This window comes from Bos mutus, chromosome 9 (genome assembly GCF_027580195.1).
Source record: "Bos mutus isolate GX-2022 chromosome 9, NWIPB_WYAK_1.1, whole genome shotgun sequence".
Classification (NCBI taxonomy): domain Eukaryota; kingdom Metazoa; phylum Chordata; class Mammalia; order Artiodactyla; family Bovidae; genus Bos; species Bos mutus.
Window position 1 is genome coordinate 75,731,445 of NC_091625.1, and position 22,915 is coordinate 75,754,359.

Sequence of the window (22,915 nt, forward strand, 5' to 3'; positions counted from 1 at the left end):
TTAACTGAGGTATAGCCAATTAACAATTCTGTGAGAGTTTCAGGGGAACAGCAAAGGGGCTCACCCATACATATACATGTATCCATTCTCCTCCAAACTCCCCTCCCATCCAGGCTGCCACTTAACATCGAGCAGAGTTCCATGTGCTATACAGTAGGTCCTTGTTAGAACAACAATTCTTCACCAAGGGTTCCCACCACACCAGTAACACCTGCAGAAATGTTTTGAGGATTCCAGTGTCCATGCCCTGCCCCCGCTGGGAGTTAACTGCATACAACTGTCCCTCTGTGTGCTCAGGGGATTTGTTCCAGGACGCCAGCAGATACCAAAATCCAGGATGCTCAAGTTCCTTATATAAAATAGTGTTCTACGGTCAGTGTCCTTATCTGTGGACATGGAACCTGCGAAGGGAGGGCCAACCGCACTGCAGGGCAAGACCTGGGTAGAAAGGACTGCACCAAGCCCTGGTTTAGAAGATCCTCTCTAAGCAGTGGACTCTGTGTTTTTTTGACTATGTGCCCTCATAAACAATTTTTGAGCAGGTACTCCCACTATATGTAAATATGGTTTTTTTAATAAATTATATATATATATTACTATATCAGTATAGCCTGTGCTTTGTGAAACATGCAAAAGATTAAGAGATAAAAACTAAGTCAAAGAAATCCTACCACTTTCCTGCCAGAAATCCTCTGCATACACTTACCCCCAGAGAATCCTCTGCACACACTTTGGAGACAGCTTTCAGCTGCCAGAGAACATTCTGCAGAGGTCTCTACCTCCCTGCCTTTTCTTGGCAAGTCTCTCCGGATGCCCTTCCCTCTCTTACTCCCCTCAGTCTTCTCCCTTCATCAGAAGCTGGCAGAGTTCCTGTCTTCTCTTCCATATGAGCCCACATATCATGAAAAGAACCTAATTAATACTTTGTTTTTAAATAGGTTCAAGCCCTGGCCCTATTGCCTATTAGTTATATAGACTTATAGTTAGTTATATGGACTTATAATTAGTTACATGGACTTGAGCAAATTACCTCATGTTTCTGAGTCTCAGATTTCTCATCTGTATGAAACTCATTAAATGTTTTTAAACATATATTAGGGAACTACTTCCCCTTTTCTATCAATAATCAAATTAATGGTTCTCAACCCTGGAGACATTAGAATCACACAGATGACTTTTTCCTTTTTCTTTTGGAGTATAATTGCTTTATGACATTGTATTAGTTTCTGCCGTGTAGTGAAGTGAATCGACTATATGTATGCACATATCTCTTATCTTGGACCTCCCTTCCACCACCACCCACCCAAACCCTATCCCACCCATCTAGGTCATCACAGAGCACTGAGCTGAGCTCCCTGTGTTCTATCGCAGCTTCCCACTGGTTATCTATTTTACATATAGTAGTGTATATATGTCAATGTGTATGCATGCTCAGTCGCTCAGTCATGTCCAACTCTTTGTGACCCCATAGACTGTAGCCCACCAGGCTCCTCTTTTCCATGGGATTTCCCAGGAAAGAATACTGGGGTGGGTTGCCATTTTCTACTCTAGGGGATCTTCCCAACCCAGGGATCGAACCCATGCCTCCTGCATTGGCAGACAGATTCTTTACACCTGTGCCACCTAATACTACTCTCCCAATTGTTCCACCCTCTCCTTTCCCTCTGTGTCCAAGGCAATGACCAAATATTCCCACCCTTAATTGGCCTGGAAGGGCACTCTCCCCCAGGTTTTGAACTTTTTAAAGTTCAGGTGAATCTAATATAAGGCCAGGGGGTGGAATCACTAGTAGCCAAGAGTCCCATTTGCACAGATGCAATAAGAGAAAAGGCCCACAAGTGCAGTGTGTACCTGGGGAGGCTGGAGAGGACGGTGCCTCCTTTCAGGCAGGGCCTTCTGCACCCCTCCTAGGAGGCACTTATTATCATGGAGTGTCTTCTTTGGCATAAAGTGTCATCTTCCGGAGACAATGTCACATTAACCAAGATCAGAGATAATGCTACGCACTGATAATTTGTGTGAGAACAATTCACTACCAAAAGCATGCAAACACTTGCACCTCTGGTCAAGGCATCTCCTTCTCAGAGAATCACTCTGTGGGAACTGTCATTATCAGGAGGCCTGGGGAGCTGGATTTAGAACCAGGGGAGCTAGTCACTGATGTCCTGCCACGATGTACTCTACTGAGTGTAGGGATCTACCCATCTCCAGGTCTCTGACAGGTTGAGTCTTCATTCCGTACACAGCAGATGCTCTCCATGATGCTGTCTCCTGCATATGGCGCTTGGATAGACTGCCTCCAATTTTGAGACGCTGCTTGTTCTTTGCAACACCTCCTCACCCCTCCTTCTGATTGATCCACTTTCCTCTAGTCATGTCAACACCTTCCATTAGGCCACAGTCTGTCTCTTCTGGTGACTTTGTACATTTCTGAGTTGCCTTTTTATTGAACATCCAGAGGGATATCCGATTTCTAAGATATAACCCCTTTCAGTTCCTATCTAGGAATCTTGGGTTAAAAGGTGGTAATTTAGGTGGTAATTTAGTAAATTAGGATTTACTAGAATGAGATTTGACATGATATTTTCAAATATTATTGTAGTATTCTATTGCGTTCAAAATGGTATCCAGTTGTTAGTCTACACAGGAAGCAAAGTAAGAGAAGACATCATTTACAGCATGAGGAATTGTAGCAAACACAAGCATGGATTTCATAATATTAAGAACATGGAGCCCTGAAATGACTTAGAGTTGGACTAAATCCCTCTCTGTCCTCTCTCACCTCCAACCTGCCTGCTGCCTTTAAAACAGTGCTCATCTATTTAGTTGTATTCTAACATCTTCCAGTCCTATAACTCAGTGAAAGCCTGCTCAGATTTTAAGGGACCTGGACTTCATTCAAATTCTTGCCCCTGAAATCCTCCAGGCGAGGAGGTTTCACATGCCCTTCAATCACCAGCAGTTTGATGAAGGTGAAATCAATGAAAATGTTGGCTGAATGTTGAATTTTTTTCACAAACACATAATGCTTCTCTGTGAATTCCAGTTTTATAGTTAGATTTTCCAGTAGAATAATGAGTCAGAAAATAGGAAGTAGCTAGCACTTCATACTTTTCATAATTATCTTGAGCAAACTTTTAACTAAAAGTGACTAGATAGAACAACCTGGTGATTGTTTTATGCCTTCTTGAGGATTTCAAGTTATCATCAGATCCGTGGGTTTAAAGCAGGTACTTAAGAAAATATACTAGCTACCTGTTCCCCAGTTTTCAAAGTATTATATGTTCTAACTTATGCCTGAAGTTTTATTTTATTTAAAACACCATATTCAGAATGGAGAATATTTTCAAAATACGAAACTGATATTTTTATCTGAGATTGAGACCTACAGGTTTCCAGTACCCATAAACAGACTGGAAAAGAAAGCATACAAAATTATGTCTGGTAAAAAATATATTTAATAAATAGATATTTTAAAGGAACAGTCTTTTTCACAGGAAAAAGCTGAAGTTGTTTGGACAAGTGTAAAGGAAATTATTGACACAGAGGCTTCTGAATCTGCAAAAGCACCAGCCCTGCTGGCCCAGCAGAAGCTACACATACCCTTCGAGGCAGCAGAATAGTTTGTGGGTCTGTGGAAAATGTACCACAATTATTTAACCAAAGACTCTGGATCAGGAAGATCCCCTGGAGAAGGGAATGGCAACCCACTCCAGTATTCTTGCCTGGAAAATCCCATGAACAGAGGCACCTCGTGGGCTACAGTCCATGGGGTCACACAGAGTTGAACACAAGTGAAGCAACTTAACACACAGATGGACTTGAAGCTTCTTTTGTTATCTATGTAAGACTTTGCAGTTTTTAGGAAAGGACAACTTGATATTCCATGTCTGAGGAAATACACTCATGTCTCTTCCCCTCCAAAATACTTTAATTAGTTCATACCTAATTGTCAGAGAATTTGCTAACCGAAGTCATAGTAATATAGTAGGCATATGCTCCAAACCATTAGGTAGATAGAGAATGACACTACAAAATACTATTTAATAAGAATAAAATGAACCAAAAATTTCTTCTCATTAAAAAAAATTTTTAAGAGGAGAAGATGGGTTAAAGTCTGTTCATTTGGAATCTACCAGCTCTTCTAGGCTCCCACGCTCAACAACTAGACTGCTCCTCACCAGGCCATCACACCAGCTTGGTAACTGGTCCTCTCAGTTTCAGTTAGGATCCCTTGCGGACCATTATTGGAGAAGGAAACGGCAACCCACTCCAGTATTCTTGCCTGGAGAATTCTGTGGATAGAGGAGCCTGGTGGGCTGCTGTCCATGGGGTCGCACAGAGTCTGACACGACTGAAGCGACTTAGCAGCAGCAGCAGCAAACCATTCTATGCAGTGAAGCCAGTGGGGTTTTTATAAATGTCCATCTAACCATGTTCCCCACTTCAGGCCTGTGCAACATCCTGGACCAGAAGGATTTTAGGAGCAAAGACTTGAATGAAACTTGGAGTCCCTGAACTCTGAGCAGAATTTCACTGAACCAAGTCATGTTAGACCTGCAGAAATGCAGTGCAGAGCTTCCCTTGATGATCTGTGCTTAATATGAGCCATGTTCTCACATGGGGACTGGCCCTAGATCAGAAGAAATTTAAGGTATGATTCTCAAATGCCCTTCACATTCATTGGTTTTCCTCCTACTAACTGTACTGTATCTGATGCTTATCCCTTTTGAGGTTAAAGTACTGTCCTAGGAGGCTTAAAATATTAATCTTTCATACTGAAAAGTTGACTGCCTCCTGAGATGAATTGTAAGGTCAATTCAAAATGGAGGTTAGTCATTGCCAGCCCTATCAAGTGGAAAGAACACTGAAACAAAAGGCAAAAGGTCTGTGATCAAGTCCTAAAGAAATCACTTATTAACCATGTAAACATAAAGAAGTCATTTGACTTCTTAAAGTCAATTTCTTCGTCAAGAAACAGAAATTTAACAAGCGTCTCATGAGAGTTATTTTAAGATTTAAAACTAGAATAGGAAAATGGATGTGAAAATATTTTTCTAAACTGTAAATGTTATGAAGGTCAGAACCCAAGAAGGTTTACCTGAAGAGTCTGCCAGTACCTTGGGGCAAAGAGGAGACAAGGATAGGAAAAAGAAGCCGGAATTGATGAGAATAGAACTATACCTGGCTATAGAACTGGGTCCTAGGATGGGTGGTCAGATTTTCAAGTTATAGTGTCCACAGGGGCATAGTAAACTTGATCTAGTATCAATATCTAGAATCAATATCTAAAATCTAATATCAATATCAGTTTGGAGCAAATGGACTGCCCAAGCAGTGGTGATTTTCAGAATCAGGCACTTGGCAGGGTTGATGGGCTCTGTTTTGGCATGATATCACAGCAGAAGTTCCAAGTCCAGACAGTAGTATCACTCACTTCGTTGCTTGGCACAGAGTAGGAAATCAATATATTTTTATTAACATGACCAGCTGACTAGTAGAATAAATGAATAAATGTCTGGCAATAGGAAAGCATGTTGCCAAGGCCCCAGAAAAGCTGAATCCAGTTCATAACTTAGCTCCAGACCCATATGGGAAATATCAGTGTTAATCAGGACAAGCTGTCCAGCAACACGGGCTGAGCAACCTCAAGGCTGGCCAGAAGAAGAGAAGGAATACAGCTTAGTGGGCTGAAGATATGGATGTGAAGCCCACCCCATGCACAGTGGTATGGCTCTAACAGAAATTCAAAACCACACCTTTGGGTAGAGTTGAGGCATCTGTGTTGGTCAGACCATCAGGGTCAAGACCAGGATGGAGCTAAGAACTGGCAGGTGCCTGAACTTACCAGGAAGTAAAATTATACATTAATATATTATCATACTGAGTTTTTAAACATTAACTACTCACCTAAACACAATGAAAATTTCACTTTGGGATCCACAGCCTGTTTAATATGGATTCATTTTAATAGTTATCTTAATATACAGCTGTGAAAATGTCTGTTTTTTTTTTTAAGAAAACCTGGGAAATGCTAATGAAATAATGAAAGAAGTAGATAAACAAGTTATGTTCTTCTGCTCACAATTCTGTGTGTGTGCACATTCAACAAAATAAATTTACCCTCTGTTACCATCACACACCCGTCCTAAAAGGCATTGAAGTTTATAAATATTAACAAAGTCCAGTATAGTATCTATTTTTAAATGTGATATAAAATCATAAGAATTTTTTATCCATTTACCCCAGTTCTAGGGATGGCTGGGAAAGAATGAAATGCACAAGACAAGGTGCTCAGGGCCGGTGCACTGGAACGACCCTGAGGGATGGGATGGGGAGCGACGTGGTGGGAGGCGGGGGTGGGGTTCAGGATAGGGGACAGGTACACCCATGGCTGATTCATGTCAATGTATGGCAAAAAACACTACAATATTGTAAAGTAATTACCCTCCAATTAAAATTAATGAATTAATTTAAAAAAAAAAGAATGAAATCAACCAACCAAGAAAAAGATACCCCTCCACACACTCACCATACATTTAAGCCTGAGGGCTTTTGGCAACAGATTCCCAGAAAACTGTTCAGCTGACCCAGAGATTAACCCATTTATAAATGCATCCAGTTGTCACTGAGTATGCTTTTTGTTCATTTAATGAATACTGGCCTAATGCAAATCTCTATGTAGTGAAAAATAAAGGACCCATTTAATTCTCCCCGCCCTCCAAAAAAGAATGAAATGCACAAAGATTAAATCTCAGTTGTCTTCTTTAAGTAAATGTTAACACTGTCAAGAAAGGGTCAGGGCCAATTTTCTTTTTTTAAGAGTGGGGACACACTTGTAACTGGAAAACAGAGTCTATGTTCAACTAATTTACACTAGCTTTGGTGAATTGCACTTAATAGATATGGTCCTATTGATGTGTGATGTTAAAATCCAATGCAGAGTTTTCCCAGAGAAGGTAGGAAGGAGGTGAGGTGGTTTCTCATTGCTGTTCTGGGCCCAGGACCCAAGCTTTCCTCCTCGAAAGATGACAGTTGACTAAACACCTTATGGCCCTGAGTCATACCTGGGGTTCCCTTAGTCCTTTGTGAGTGAGAAGCTTGGGGCACTTTCTAGAGTGTTCTATTATGGGCTGGAGAATAATAGTGAATTTCAAGTGATCCCAGAGAGTCGCATTTTGAAGATTCTCTCATTCTCTGCTACAAGAGACAACCATCCCATGTAATTATCTTTAAAGCTGTGTTGTCAATACAATAATTCACCCTCCCTAGGTTAGAGCATGCTGTGAGGTATTAGCACAAAGTGTTAATTTTACTCTGATGGTCCAGAGGAATCACACTGCCTGTTAGTGGGAAGCTCGCCCACTAGAAACAAATCTCCAGTGGATGGCACGCTAAGAATGTCACTGGAGGGCTGAAAATAGGACATGTCAGAGTCCTCAGGCTCATGACAGGGGAACAGGGTCTCCTCTGGATGGGTATGTGACTTTAGGTAAGACTCGGGTTTTGAAAATCCAGAAAACAGACAAGGGGATTGGAAATTGAATTTATTATTAGACTGTGATGTTAGAAACGTGTAGGACAGGAAAGTCAGCCCAGTACCCTGGAGTTCCCATGCAGTCTGTGGATTTTAAGAGGCACTTCTCAGAAGGTTCAGGCACCACACATGCCCCTTGCACGGCCACTGTGGAAAAACTCACTGCTCTTCTGATGCCCAAGGGGCTGTGCTGCCAGCTCCTCAGTCACGGGAGGTGTCTCATTCTAAGCCCAGATAAGGCAGTTACATTGAAACTATTGCATCACCTTGCTGCAGTCAAGCATGATTAAATAGATATGCTGGAAAGACAGGAAGGAGGCTGGCCGATCACAAAGTCGAAGGAGTGTCATTTATGGTAAAACACCTTTTTCCTTTAGTTTGTAGTAAAACCAGTCACAGGTGGTAGTAATTGCTACACCACGCTTTTAGTAATGGTTTGATTTCTACATTTCTAGATAGTGTTTCCTATTCTTTTTTCTTCTCTTTACATGACCTTAAAGAAACCTGAATCAAGTTTTAACAGAGGGCGGGTGGAGGGGACATGGAGTATGAGAGTCACTTCTGTTCCAGTGTTAATTTTCAAAAACTCCAGATGTCTAATACTGAAAGCCAGTCCAGAGCGCACAGAGTTAAAGAACTTGCTGCCTACCCTTCCTCGGGCTGTGGGGCTGAATCACACTGGGGAAGGAAAGTCTGTCTCACAGAATTATTAATTCACTACTGTGATTTCTTTCTCTGTTGCTAAAGGAGCTGGGGGAAGGGTGTGGGAAGTCGAGTGGGCAGCCAGGAAGTGTGACATTTGTCTTGGTTCCTTGCGATTGGAGGAAATTCTGTCTTTTTTTGGTTCAGAAATTTTAGCAGTATAACTTTTTTGTTGTCCTTTAAATGTTTGGCTTTTATCAATGGAAGCGACCCCAAGCCCACTTCTCTGAGGTTGTAAAAATGATATTCAGATGAAGGGCTGGACAGGAAAACCTAGCCCCACAGGAGCCGGGTCCTAACCTGCCTCTAAAGCCTTGTGTAATTTAAGGCAGTACTTGTCAAGGGAGTCTAATCAGATCTGTCACCTTCAGTCTCCTTTTTGAACTTCACCTCAATTTTCTACTGTATCTTCTTTTGATGAGAATTGAACATGAATATGAATGATCTTCAATGCCAGTTCTCTGAAGACTCGCAGTCACTAAGAGGTAATCATTTAGTGACCGACTGTCACTAAAACGCTAGACCAATTGCAAGTAACAAATAAATAAATGTCCCTTACAAAATAGGCTGCAAGAAGGTTTAGCTGTGCAGCAGCTATTTTGAGTTATTTGGATAAAACAATCTAAAACTTGGGTGTAATATTATAAATAATTCACTAATTTAATATTAATATAAGCACTAATAAGCCTTAATTTAATAACTATCCATTTTGTTACTGTTTTTTAGACCTTATACATATGCTCTAAATATGCTTTTTTGTAGTAAATGTTTATTTACAGTCTTTTGTTCAAGAACTTTAGTCACGAAGTTGTGTCTGACTCTTGCAACCCATGGACTATACCCAACCAGTACACAAATACTGAAAATTAATTAGTGCTTCAGTTCAATTCAGTCGCTCAGTCGTGTCCGACTCTTTGCAACCCCATGAATCACATTTAATATAACCTCAGTATATTTCATTTCAAAAGACTGATTGTAATTTCTATTTGTTTATTTCTAGGAAATTTCTTTCATTTTAAAAGAATTTGTAATATATTTAGATAATAAATAAAATGAATAAATAAAAGTACATATATTGTATATTCATTATATGGCAGTCCATGAGCTGGGCTTAAAAAAACACTCATTTAATCTTAACAAAATCTTATTAGTTAGGTGTTATTCCCATTTGACAAACAAGAAAACTAAGGCTCAGAAATGTCACACAGCCGAGTTTAAAAACGTGGTTTGTCTATCTCAAAAGAGGAATGCTATGCTAAGAGGAATGTCTAATATCTTTCTCTCATTTTCAGTGTCTGTATTCTGGGGGGCTACAGTCCATGCATGGGGTTTCAAAAGAGTTGGACACGACTTAGTGACTAGAGCAATATTCTTTAACAAAAAAACTGTAAATAAATGCCTACCACAAAAAAGCATATTTACAACATATATATAAGGTCTAAAGAACAGTAATAAAATGGATAATTGTATATCCACCCCTGTGCTTAAGAAATCAGACATGGGCAACAATTTCAAAATTCTTCATTCCCTTCCCCCATCCTATATTTCTCCATCATTCCAGAAGACTGATGATTTCATGCACAGTATGGAGCCATCTTCCCAATTAGAAAGTAGGCATCCTGAGAAAAGCACTGTGCTTTCTTATTATAGCTTTATGATTCTTTCATTTTTCATCCCAGTTTTACCACTTAGGAATTCATCCCCAAACAATGTGTTGCTTTATTTTGCTTCGATTTGAACTTTATAAAATTAGTCTTTTGTAACTCACTCTCTTCATTCAAAATGCTCTTTGCTGATAAGAATGGTGTGCGGTTCTTCATCTTCACTGCTACACAGTATTCAGGTGTAGGAATATACCTCATCTAGTTACCCAGTCTCGTGTTTATCTGCATCTGTGTTGTTTCTGCGTTTTGCTGTTACAAAAATAGTAACATTCTTGTCCACATCTCTTGACGTACACATGCCATAAATGTATAAGGTAAGGTAAGTCACTTCAGTCGTGTCTGACTCTGTGCGACCCCATAGACGGCAGCCCACCAGGCTCCCCCGTCCCTGGGATTCTCCAGGCAAGAACACTGGAGTGAGTTGCCATTTCCTTCTCCAATGCATGAAAGTGAAAAGTGAAAGTGAAGTCGCTCAGTGGTGTCCTACTCCCAGCGACCCCATGGACTGCAGCCCACAAGGCTCCTCCGTCCATGGGATTCTCCAGGCAAGAGTACTGGTGTGGGGTGCCATAAATGTATATAGACGAGTCAAACTGGCAGGTTGAAGGGTATGTGAATGTTCAAGCTTATACAATGATGCCAAGTATTTTTTTAATATTTTGAAAAAAATTTTACATTTATACTTAGAGTATTTTAAATGCTCCATTTAAAAAGTTTCATTTTTCCACATTCCCATCAATGCTTGATATCATTTAAAGAGCTTTTGACTTTTGCCAGTCTGGTAGGTCTGAAATGATAGCCCATTCTAAATTTGGTATAAATTTCCCTGATTACTAATGAATTTGAAATTCTTTTCATATGCTTATTAATCATTTGAGTTTGCTGTTCTGTGACAAGTCTGCTCATATGTTTTGCTCATTTCCTCAATGATTTTCTATCGTTTTATTTGCCATTTTCTTTTTAACTTGTATGTTGCCTTTGTGTATTCTTATTTCGTCATTAGACATACATGTTGCAAATATCATCTCCAAATTTGGGGCTGGATTTTCACAAAGAGAAAGTCAATTTTAATTTTGTCAAATTTAATTCTTTTCCCCTTTGTAAGCAAAATCTTATGTGCAAAATCTTTTCCTTTCCAGAGGTCATTAATGTGTCATCCTATATTTTCATCTAAACATTTTTAAGCTTTTCCCCATATTTAAATCCTTAATGTCTCTGAATTTGTTTTAGGGATATAGTAAGGCTTTCTTAGTGGCTCAGTGGTAAAGAATTCGCCTGCCAGTGCAGGAGATGTAGGTTCAATCCCTGGGTCCAGAAGATCCCCTGGAGGAGGAAATGGCAACCCACTCCAATTCTTGCCTGGAGAAGTCCATGGACAGAGGAGCCTGTCAGGCTACAGTCCTTGGGGGTTACAAAAGAGTTCAACATAACTTAGCAACTAAGCAACAACAACAAGGGAACAAAGAGGAATTTATTTTTTTCCTGTGTTTTCAAAGGAGCTGCATAGTCTGAAGCAAGACCACCTGGATTCAATAATTGAAATATTTCAACAGTCTCCACTGCATTTGTGCTTCTCTTTTGAAAATGGTATTTCTATGTACCTTTTGGTTTTTCTTACTTTTATGACTACTGTCTTTTTAAAAAATTTAATTAGTTTTTCTAATTTGTTTGCTTTTATATAAAATAACAATTGACTTTTATGTATAGATTTTTTGTTTTAATAAATTTTATAGATTTGTCTGAGTTCTTTATGAAAACAATTACATCATCAGAAGTGTGATTTTCTATATAAAGTGTCTAACATCAAGTACCTACTGTAGAGCACAGGGAATTCTATTCAATATCTTATTAAAACTTATAATGGAAAAGAATCTGAAAAAGTATATACAAAAAATGTATATATATGTGTGTTTTTATACTTGTGCATATATATAAACATATGCACATGTATTTGTAAAACCGAATCATTCTGCTGTAAACCTGAAACTAACACAACATTGTAAATCAGCTATACTTTTTAATAAAAAGTATGATTTTCAAGTTGTTTGTGTGTGTGTACATGCATGCACATGTGTATAAAGATACATTGAAAACGAAAAAGTATCCATTATTCCATTAAATTGCCACTTCAAACTTGGAGTCCACTTGTAAATTTATTGCATTGTTTGTCCATATATACATTTTTGTAACAAATTTTGATATGTTTTCTCATTTTAAGTAATATCTATTAGATGAGAAGACTTATAGGCATAACAAAAAAATCAAAATCACCCATAATTCTACCATACAATGTGATAAATTCAACAATAGATATATTTTAATAAATGCATCTATTTATTTCCTATTTTCAATGACTTCGCTTTCTAGTGAATAGCTACTGTAAGCTTTTTGATATTGTACTTATTTGTTCCTTTTTCTAAAGATAAATACATATTTTTAGCACAAATGAGGTACTATTGTACATGTAATTATGTAACTTGATATATTTCATAAACAATATATGTAGCCATTTTGTCACATCGCTGAAAATTCTGCAACATTACTTTTGATGAATGCATGTTACATTCCATTGTATGTGGAATTATATATGTATGTGGGTTATAATTAATTATTTTGTTACATAAATACTGTGTTCAATTTTTTTACCACTATAAATAAGTTATAACTTTCCACCATTCCATGATGATTTCATCAGGAAAAATTTCCGAAAGTGGAATGCAAAATTCTAAGTTTTTAAAAAAGTAGCATTGCTAAATTGCCTTCCAAAGATTATGTTCTAATATGAAAATCCACCAACAGTGTGTCTGATCCATTCTGTAATACTCTCTCTCTCTCTCTCACACACACACACACACACAGGTCTCAAGACTCTAAACATGAATCATTAAATGGAACCAAAAACTTCCTAAAATTTTCACTAAAACTACCTGGGAAAACTTTTTGCAAAATTACCCACCCTAGAAATTATTACACTCGTTCCCACTGAGTTAAAAGAATAGAAAGAAAGAATTTTCTCTGGGCACTTTTCATGAAGATGACTAGAAGATAAAACTATATTTTTCTTTCTAAGGTTGAGAGAAGCTTTTTTATTTTATCACGTCTGATGGAATTCCTTCATGTATTTATTGCTTTGTTTCTAAATATAAGTATGACAAGCTCATTGCTGTCTGTGGTTACATGGGGGTTTTTGGAAACAATTTTAACTTCGGGCATACCCCTGAACGTGGGCAGCGCCCACACACTCTCATCTCAGCCTCCTCTTACCCTTTTGGGAAGTCCTGATACCCTTATGAAAAGGTTGTTTTTTTTTTTTTTTGCTTTATTTTACCACTCTCAAGTCAAAGAGGGGTTTTCTTCGGTCCTCAGCCCAGCTTTAACTTACACAATTTTAATAGCTGGTGCTATATTGAGAATGCTTGTTCTACAATATTAGTTCTCACCCATGGCAACACATTAAAATTATTTAGGGAGCTTTTTCAAATGCCCTTCTCTGAGATTCAGTCTGAATTTGTCTGAGCTGTCAGCCCTGGTAACCAGTGTTCTAATGTGGATTCTGTCCTCTACCACTGTCATCAGCAAAATGACCTCTCCAAAGAAGAATGGGATGAGAAAAGGGAAAGCAAGGAGCTGAAGAGAGGATCCTCATGAAGTAGAAGTGAAAGACTCTCGTTTCATAGCCAAACAGGGATTTAAAATAAAAGAAGGTTGAATCATGTTAGTTTATTAAAATCAGATAATGTACAAATTTCATCATTTCATTGTTGTATTTGGAACATCCATTTCAGCTCAGTGATCTGCCTGGTAAATCATGAGTGTCTTCCAAAGGCATCATTTCAATTTATTACTTCTCACTTTCCCTCAAGGAAGTGGGAACAAGGAAAGTATAAGGATGAAGTGCTTGCTAAATCACTTCAGTCATGTCTGACTCTTTGTGACCCTATGGACTATAGTCCACCAGGCTCCTCTGTCCATGGGATTCTCCAAGCAAGGATACTGGAGTGGGATGTCATTTCCTACTCCAGGGGTTCTTCCCAACCCGGGGACTGAACCCACATCTCTTATGTCTCCTGCATTGGCAGGCGGATTCTGGGGGAGGAAAAAGGAGAGAAGACACAAGCAAAATGTGAAGGGTAAAAATAAGGGACAGGAAAGAACATGTGAGTAAAACCGGGAAAGAGAGCAGGAGATACATGCCGAGGACACAGATCAAGGGCAGAGAGGAAACCCCAGTGAGGGGCAGGCAGGGAAGCTCCTTAAGCCCTTGTCAAATGAAAACTCAGTGGAAAAGGAGGAAGTCAAAGTAGAGAAAGGTTAACAGGAAAGAAAGAGTGGATACATACAATACCAGTGCTTGGGTCTCCATTCAGAAAAAAAGACAGGGCAAAATGTAGGACCCCAAGAATTGACCTTCCCATTTCCCTCCTACTCTTACAGTGCAAGTGGGTCTCAAAAGAAAAGATAATTCAACTCCCACCTCTTAAACTAGACTGCAATTAACTCAAGACGTCATAGGTGCAGATGCGATAACTTTCCTCAGCGATTGTTTTTATCTTACAATTCAAAATGTTCCTCAATTCTTCTCTTCTTTAATAATGTCTGTCCATTTACAAATTAGAAAGAAATATTTTTCTCCTTCGATACAACATTAACATGTACTTAGGTATCTTCCCTCTAACTTTCATCTATCTACCTTAATTCAAGTGGTAAAAGAGAAGGTATGTGTTAGGGGCAGGGTTGAGGTGAGAAAATTTTGTTTCTACTACCAGATATCTTTCTTAATCCTTCTATAGGAATTAAGGGCATATATAGAAATACCCATGATGTCAATGGTATTGTTTATAAGAAGTCTGGAGGTAGGTAGTTCCAGGGTTCACTAAGTGTCTCAATAACTGTTATGTTCCCAAGCAATACATCTTTCTTCTCAACCAAACTCAAGGTGTTGTCTTTGTGGTTTTGCTTCGTGGTTGTAAAATTTTGTCCTCAGTTCAGCTTCTCATGCAGGTATGGGGGTCAAAGGAAAGTTCCCATCCTTTTAAGCAGAAAGCAAAATATCTTCCCCAAAACTATCAGTGCCTTCTCCTTCTTCACCAGAAATGGGCCCAACGGCTACCCTCAGTTGCAAAAGAGTGTGAGAAAGAGATTCTGTGGCTGTTCAGCTGCCGTATGGGAAGGAGACAGGAGAGGAGGGCTGAGGAGAGCTTTGGGGAAGCCCAGCATCAGGGACCCTCATCCCTCCGTTGTCTGGGGTCACTTTCTGTCCTCCTCTCCTGCTTCATGCCTTCAATCTCCAAAGTCTATTGTGTTTATAGAAACACAAGCCTATGGAATTTCCACCTATTAAAATAAAACCTAGCACATCCACATGTATTTTTTAAATATTAATTTTATAACACCTACACTATGTTTTCCTTGGGATATTATCTACCTTAATAAGTTTTTTATGTCCCTTGCCTCTTCCTTGGCATCTACCACCTTTAAAACTCCTGGCTTCAAATATAACATGGCTATAGCTAGCCTTCGGAGAAGGCAATGGCACCCCACTCCAGTACTCTTGCTTGGAAAATCCCATGGACAGAGGAGCCTGTTAGGCTGCAATCCATGGGGTCGCTAAGAGCCGGACACGACTGAGAGACTTCCCTTTCACTTTTCACTTTCATGCCTTGGAGAAGGAAATGGCAACCCACTCCAGTGTTCTTGCCTGGAGAATCCCAGGGACGGGGAGCCTGGTGGGCTGCCGTCTATGGGGTCGCACAGAGTCGGACACGACTGAAGTGACTTAGCATAGCATAGTATAGTTAGCCTTGCAACAGCTGTGAAGGACTCATTTGAGGATTACTTTTTGCTTTCATTGGGATGGATTATCGTCCACCCGATAATCTTATTCCTTTTAGCAACAGGCAATTGTCTGTTCCTATTTTATTTTCCTCTAAATAAAGCTCAGTTGTTTTCATTCTCAAAAAGTGTTCCTTATGGGCATTCAATGTTTACTGCCCACTAAGAAGCCTTCCTTGACCCTCCAAGGGTGGCAAGGCTTGGAAGGGTGGGAAATTGAGGTGTCTGCCTCTTGCTGTGTTCTCATTGTTTCTACATTTTTGCGGTTAGTCATGTGCATTATAGATGCCACCATGAACCCTGCATCACCCTGCACACTGTCTTCACTTCAGCACCCTTAAACCCAGTATAACCTCCAGATTAGAGTGGTCCTTTTTCATAGACACTGGGCAAAAGGTGATTGAATTGACATGAAGGGAAAGGATCTGAAATGCCCCATTTGGCCACATGACAGTCAGCTGGTTGCAGCTGATTTACCCAGACCAGGTATCAGTCTGTAGAGTAAGTCCCTCTGGGACTTCCATCAGCCACAATCTCTCACTAGGCTGTTCTTCATCAAAAATCTCTCCTCCCATCAAGTCAAACAGAAAAGTAAGCAGATTTAGGCAATGAATCCAAGCGAGGATGGATGGCTAAAGCTGCACTCCTTTTTTTGGCATCTTCGTGGCTCACTTGTGCTGGGGAAGCACGTTTATGCTACAAAGCAGGTCCATTGGCAGGAGGACAGGCAGGAAGTATGTTAGGGAAACAATAGAATTCTGAAGCCAAATTGCCTCTCTGCAGCCCATTTCCTATTGAGAGTTTCTTTTTGGGGCAGCCCCAAGGGCAGCCTTAACAAATTAGTCCAGCAAGCATAAGGCTTCTTATTTTGTCAGCCTACAAGATCCACCGTCATTTTTAATGCTCTCTTAATCAAACTCTTTGAAATCTAATTGGACTGTATCCAACAATAGTCTTGTCTATCAGTATACTTGAAAAATGTACTCCTTGAGAGCTTGTTTGGAAGTTGCAGCAGGGGAGCACAACTATTCTTATACTCTTGATGGAAGGAACACACGGTTTAGGGAGGGAGGCAAGTGGAGTGGTCAGGGAGGAAGGGGACACCTGCCTAGCCAACCAGACCAGCAGAATCAACCATGACAATCAAAGGATGACAGACTTTGCAGTCAGATCACCCTTGCATCTAAAAAAATGTGCTTCTTGATGAAAGACTTATTAATCTCCTCTAACTTTATGACCTGGAGAAGGCAATGGCACCCCACTCCAGTACTCTTGCCTGGAGAATCCCATGGACGGAGGAACCTGGTAGGCTGCAGTCCATGAGGTCGCTAAGAGTCGGACATGACTGAGCGACTTCACTTTCACTTTTCACTTTCATGCATTGGAGAAGGAAATGGCAACCCACTCCAGTGTTCTTGCCTGGAGAATCCTGGGGACGGGGGAGCCTGATGGGCTGCTGTCTCTGGGGTCGCACAGAGTTGGACATGACTGAAGCGACTTAGCAGCAGCAGCAACTTTATGACCACCCTTCAATATGACCTAGCATGCATGCATGGAGGAATCAGAGCTGAGTCCTAGATGAACAATATTTGTGTTGATGTATAAGCAGAGGGAAAAGAGAAGAAAAAAATGGTCAGGATTTTGGGGCTCCCCAGGCGGCCTAGTAGTAAAGAACCTTCCTGACAATGCAGAAGACTCACAATAGTCCTGTTTGATCCCTGCAGGAAGATCCCCTGGAGAAGGAAATGGCAACCCACTCCAGTATTCTGGCCTGGAGAATCCCATGAACAGAAGGGCCTGGCAGGCTAAGGTGCATAGGGTCGCAAAGAGTCAGACATGACTGAAGTGACTTAGTATGCATCCATGCTTTGATATACCACCTTAGCATTTATATTCCCAACGTTCCCTTCAATTTCTTATTTAATGTGAATGAATAATGTCCTTAGTTAGAAAGTAGACTTCTTGGGAAAAGGACTGTGTTGTGTTCGGTAATGTTTTAAAAATCCTTCCACTTGATAATGTGTTGCTCCTGCTAAAGTGCTTATCATTCTTTTGGTGTATGCAATGGATTTAACCTGACCCTGTCCTAGACAAATTTTAACCTGTAGAGACACTTGGTTCAATGTAAAGTCACCTGTATTCTTAGTGAATTCATATAATGATCCAGGTATTGTAAATGCTGAGCACTCCTAACTGCCTGTTACATATCCTAACAGGGCTTGACTTTTGTAAACAGACTACTATACTCACAATGAAATGAGTGAAATCAACACCATAAAGACTATAAGGATCAATGGTGACCCTGGAAAAAGGTTTTCAAATGAGAGACTTTTCAATTTTAAAGATATATATAGATACAGATACACACACACACACACACACACACGTTAGTTTCTCAGTCATGTCCAACTTTTTGACATCCTGTGGACTATAGCCCACCAGGCTCCTCCGTCCATGGAATTCTCCAGGCAAGAATGCTGGAGTGGGTTGCCATTCCCTTCTCCAGGGGAATTTCCCAACCCAGGGATCGAACCCAGGTCTCCAGCATTGTAGGCAGAATTCTTTACCATCTGAGCCACCAGGGAAGCCCATTTAATAAGCATACATTAAATTATGTCACATCAAGAGAGCCTGGAGAAACAGAATCTGGCTGGAAACATTAACTACACTGGCTCTCTCTAGCTTTGAGTTCCGTAGTTTTTAGACGGTTGCTCTTTTGTCCTCCTGCTTCTCGGATCATGATAGAAAGACAATACCATAGTGGTGGATACACGTTATATATTTGTCAAAACCCATGTATTATAGAACACAAAGAGTGAACTTCAATGTAAGGATTTTAGTTAATAATAATCTATCAATATTGGTTCATAAATTGTAGCAAGGGATTCCCAGGTAAAGAACTTGCCTGCCAGTGCAGGAGATGTAAGAGATGCGAGTTTGATCCCTGGATCATGAAGACCCTATGGAGGAGGGTATGGCAACCTACTCCAGTATTCTTGCCTGGAGAATCCCATGGACAGAGGAGCCTGGCAGGCTAAATTGTAACAAATACACCACAGTAAAGCAAGATGTTCCTAATAGGGGCTATGAGGGGTCGGGTAAGAGAGCATATGGGAACTCTCTGTAATTTCTGCTCAATGTTCCTTTAAACCTAAAATTGGTCTAAAAAATAAAGTCTAATAATTAAAAAGTTAATGTTCCTGAAGTGTCTAAAACACAGGGAACATTTAGTAAATAATAACTATTATTATTCCACATCTCCCTGGTGACACAGCAACTATGACGCAGCAACTGTCTTGGCTGGCTAAGGGTACCCATTATGTGAGAGTTTCTGAACCCTGGTACACCACTGACATTTAGACTAGATACTATTTTATTGTGAAGGGCTGTCCTGAGCACTGTAGGATTTTAGCAGCATTTGTTCTCTCCACACTAGAGAGAACCTGCTCCCCACCAACCTCCAAGCTCATTCCATGAAAACAGAAAATGTCTCCAGACTGTCCAGGGAACACAAAATCAGCCCTGGTTGAAAACCACTGCATTAGGTGGTTTTGAAGCAAAACAAAAGGACTCCAAAGATCTTAATCTCTACCTCAGTCACATTAGATAAGAGTTTCCAAACTCTAATATGAAATGTATGCCCCTAAAAATAAATTCTATCTTCTGGGGATTTTTCACTTCATGATTTTGGCCTTGGAACCAAAATACCTGGGGACCTAACCTGGTTTGGCATTATTTGAAAGCAGGAATGCTATTCAGTTTCTGTCCAAACTGACCCAAATAAAACTAAAATCATATGTCCGTCTTTTTTCCCCTCATCCTTTCAATAAACACAAGAGCAGAGAGTGGCAAATCATTGCCAAAAGGACATTTTCAGCCTTGTTTGTTTTGTTTAAATAAATTATCTAGGACATTTTGATACATCATGACATTTTCCTCCCAAGAAAAAGAGTCTTCAGCTTAGTAATATTTTTCATCACTAATCTCAGTCTTAACCACTAAACCTCAGTCAAAGGGTCTGGAGAAAAGCAAAAGACCCTGTTGTTTGTTATTTGTTAGGTTAAGCGGGGATTTTATGTGGGCGCCTTAATTGGGTCAGATACCCTAAGACTATCTTCTTGAAAGCTGGGAGTTTCCAGGAGATATGCTAATCCTGATTTGCCTGTATGAGTTTTTACTAGGTACCAGCCAAAAGATTGTATTTGTTTGTTTATTTATGTAAAGAGTGAGGGTTTTCAGCACTAGGCCCCAGTCCAGGGGAATTCATGGTTCAGTAGAGACCAACAGCCGAGACAAGGCTACTGCTTTCCCCACCAGACTTCTTTGGATTCCTTATCAAAGGAAAAGAGATCTTCTAAGAAAGATTTTTGAATGACTCATTCCTTCTCAACAAAACTCCTTAGTATCACCAAAAGATACTCTATTTAGATGGGGAAGGAGCATGGAAAGGGTAGGCAGAGGATAAACAGAAGCATGTGTGAGATGGGGACTCAGTTATATCCATCCTCAGAGAAGACCCTTGATTACTATGCTGTACGGCAGGCTCACTTCTAACACTTATCTGCTACTGCTAAGTCACTTCAGTCATGTCCGACTCTGTGCGACCCCATAGACGACAGCCCACCAGGCTTCCCCGTCCCTGAGATTCTCCAGGCAAGAACACTGGAGTGGGTTGCCATTTCCTTCTCCAATGCAGGAAAGTGAAAAGTGAAAGTGAAGTCGATCAGTAGTGTCCGACTCTTAGCGACCCCATGGACTGCAGCCCACCAGGCTCCTCCATCCATGGGATTTTCCAGGCAAGGGTACTGGAGTGGGGTGCCATTGCCTTCTCCCTAACACTTCTCTAGGGCTTGACAATTAATTAAGAGTGTTTAGGGTTCTGGGTTGTATGCTAGGCCAGCATGTGGAATCAGATCCCAAGAGACACAGCCATACCCATACGCTGCTGCTGCTGCTAAGTTGCTTCAGTCGTGTCTGACTGTGCGACCCCATGGACTGCAGCCTACCAGGCTTCTCCATCCATGGGATTCTCCAGTGTCTTCAACAAATTTAATTTTTATGGGTTTGTGAAACACTGGGCTCACTAACTTGCGAGGGCTAGGCGGTTCTTATAGTAAACACATAACATCAGTCATCTAAACGACCAATCTCTCCTCTCAGAGAGTTCAGTAAAGGAGGTAAGTAGTTAATTCTGGCCAAATATCAGAATCAACATGAGGAGGTTTTTTTTTGTTTGTTTGTTTGTTTGTTTAATACTATGGACACCCAGCTTCTGCTCTAACTCTTCTTAATGATATCCCTAGGGTTAAAGTGGAAGCATCAACATCAGTTTGAGGTTGAAGGCCAAGTTTACATAGGCTATGTGAAAACAGTGGTTACAGAAGGTCACCCAACCATGCATTCCATCTAGATGGCTGAGAGGATCAGTAGCACACTCCATGCCCTGTCTCTGGTGGGCAGACCAGGCGAAGAACAAAGGGTGCCCTTATTCCCTAGTTCTCCTTGAGTGGCCACGGCCTCAAGCTTTCCATGTCATATATCTTACTCTCCAAAAAACTATTAGCACAGCCAGCCTCCTGTTTGTGCTTAATAAGTCAACCAATTAAAGCAGCAGTTGTCTGATTCTACTCCCTGGGTCTCTAGTTCTCTCATCAGTCAGCATCTAAACATGTATTAAAAGAAACAACTAAAGTTTAAGGTTACTGAGGGATCTGGAATAATCTACCATGGGAAAAAAATAGTTCTTATAATAGCTCATGTGTCTGAAACCTGGAGAAGCCCTACCAGAAGGTGACCTTTTTAGGGAGAAGTTGAGCATGTTTCGAATTTAAAAGATCCTTTAGTGTAGACAAACACTGGTCTGAATCCTAATTATTTTCAGTTAGGTGAAGAAAGTTTTAAATTTATGTTTAGAAAGACTTAAAATTTGATTCAAGAAATTCCATAATAAACAAGATCCCTTTGGACCAATCTAGGGGTTAGTTGGGGGCTTCCCTGCTGGTTCAGATGGTAAAGAATCCACCTAGAATGTAGGAGACCTGAGGTTCGATTCCTAGGTCAGGAAGATCCCCTGGAGAAGGGAATGGCAACCCACTCCTGTATTTTCACCTGGAGAATCCCATGGACAAAGGAGCCTGGTGGGTTTCAGTCCATGGGGTCACAAAGAGTCAGACAAGACTGAGCAACTAACACACACACACAGGGGAAAGCTGGAGGGGCCCTCTCTCAGGGTTGCCAGTAGAACCAGCCATCAGTGACACTGAGCCCTGCCCCCATAATGCACGATGACCCATGGGGTTCATAACCCCATGACACATGGATGACTTTTTTGATGCTGTCTATGGCACCCCACTCCAGTACTCTTGCCTGGAAAATCCCATGGACGGAGGAGCCTGGTAGGCGCAGTCCATGGGGTCACAAAGAGTCGGATAGGACTGAGTGACTTCCCTTTCACTTTTCACTTTCATGCATTGGAGAAGGAAATGGCAACCCACTCCAGTATTCTTGCCTGGAGAATCCCAGGGACGGGGGAGCCTGGTGGGCTACTGTCTATGGGGTCACCCAGAGTCGGACACGACTGAAGTGACTTAGCAGTAGCAGTATAAAAGATATGATCTTCAATGATTGAGGCATTAGATTCATTCCTTGGGAAACTCTGCCTCCAGTGGAGTCCTGTGTAGCAGGACTCATGCAAATGGGCACCTTGAGAGTTTAGCTGCAAAATTTAATTATGACTGAAAATTATCTCAAAGGTCAAATCATAACCAGATGGATAAGCTATGATTCTGCCACTAAATAGCCCTCTGTGACTTTGGAGCTGTTAGTCAGTTCACACATTCTTTCATTTATTCCTTGGTTTACTTATTAACTTTTAAAATATCTGTTAAGTGCCAGAAGGCATAACTGGCAATACAATAATAATCAAAACAGAGAGCCTGTGCCCTTGTCTGGTGGGGAGACAGACATGAAACTAAGCATCACACAGATATATATAGACATAGAACTTATCATAAGGATTGGGAAGGAATGATGTAACAATGGGGAGGGTCCCTCGTTTAAGCTGAGGGGTCAGGGAGGACCTCTTAGAATCATTAAGCTGAGGATAATTAGGACTCAGACCCAAAAGTGTGGGAAGAGGGGATCAGACATTGACAGCAACAGGTGTGAAGGCAAGTGTTCA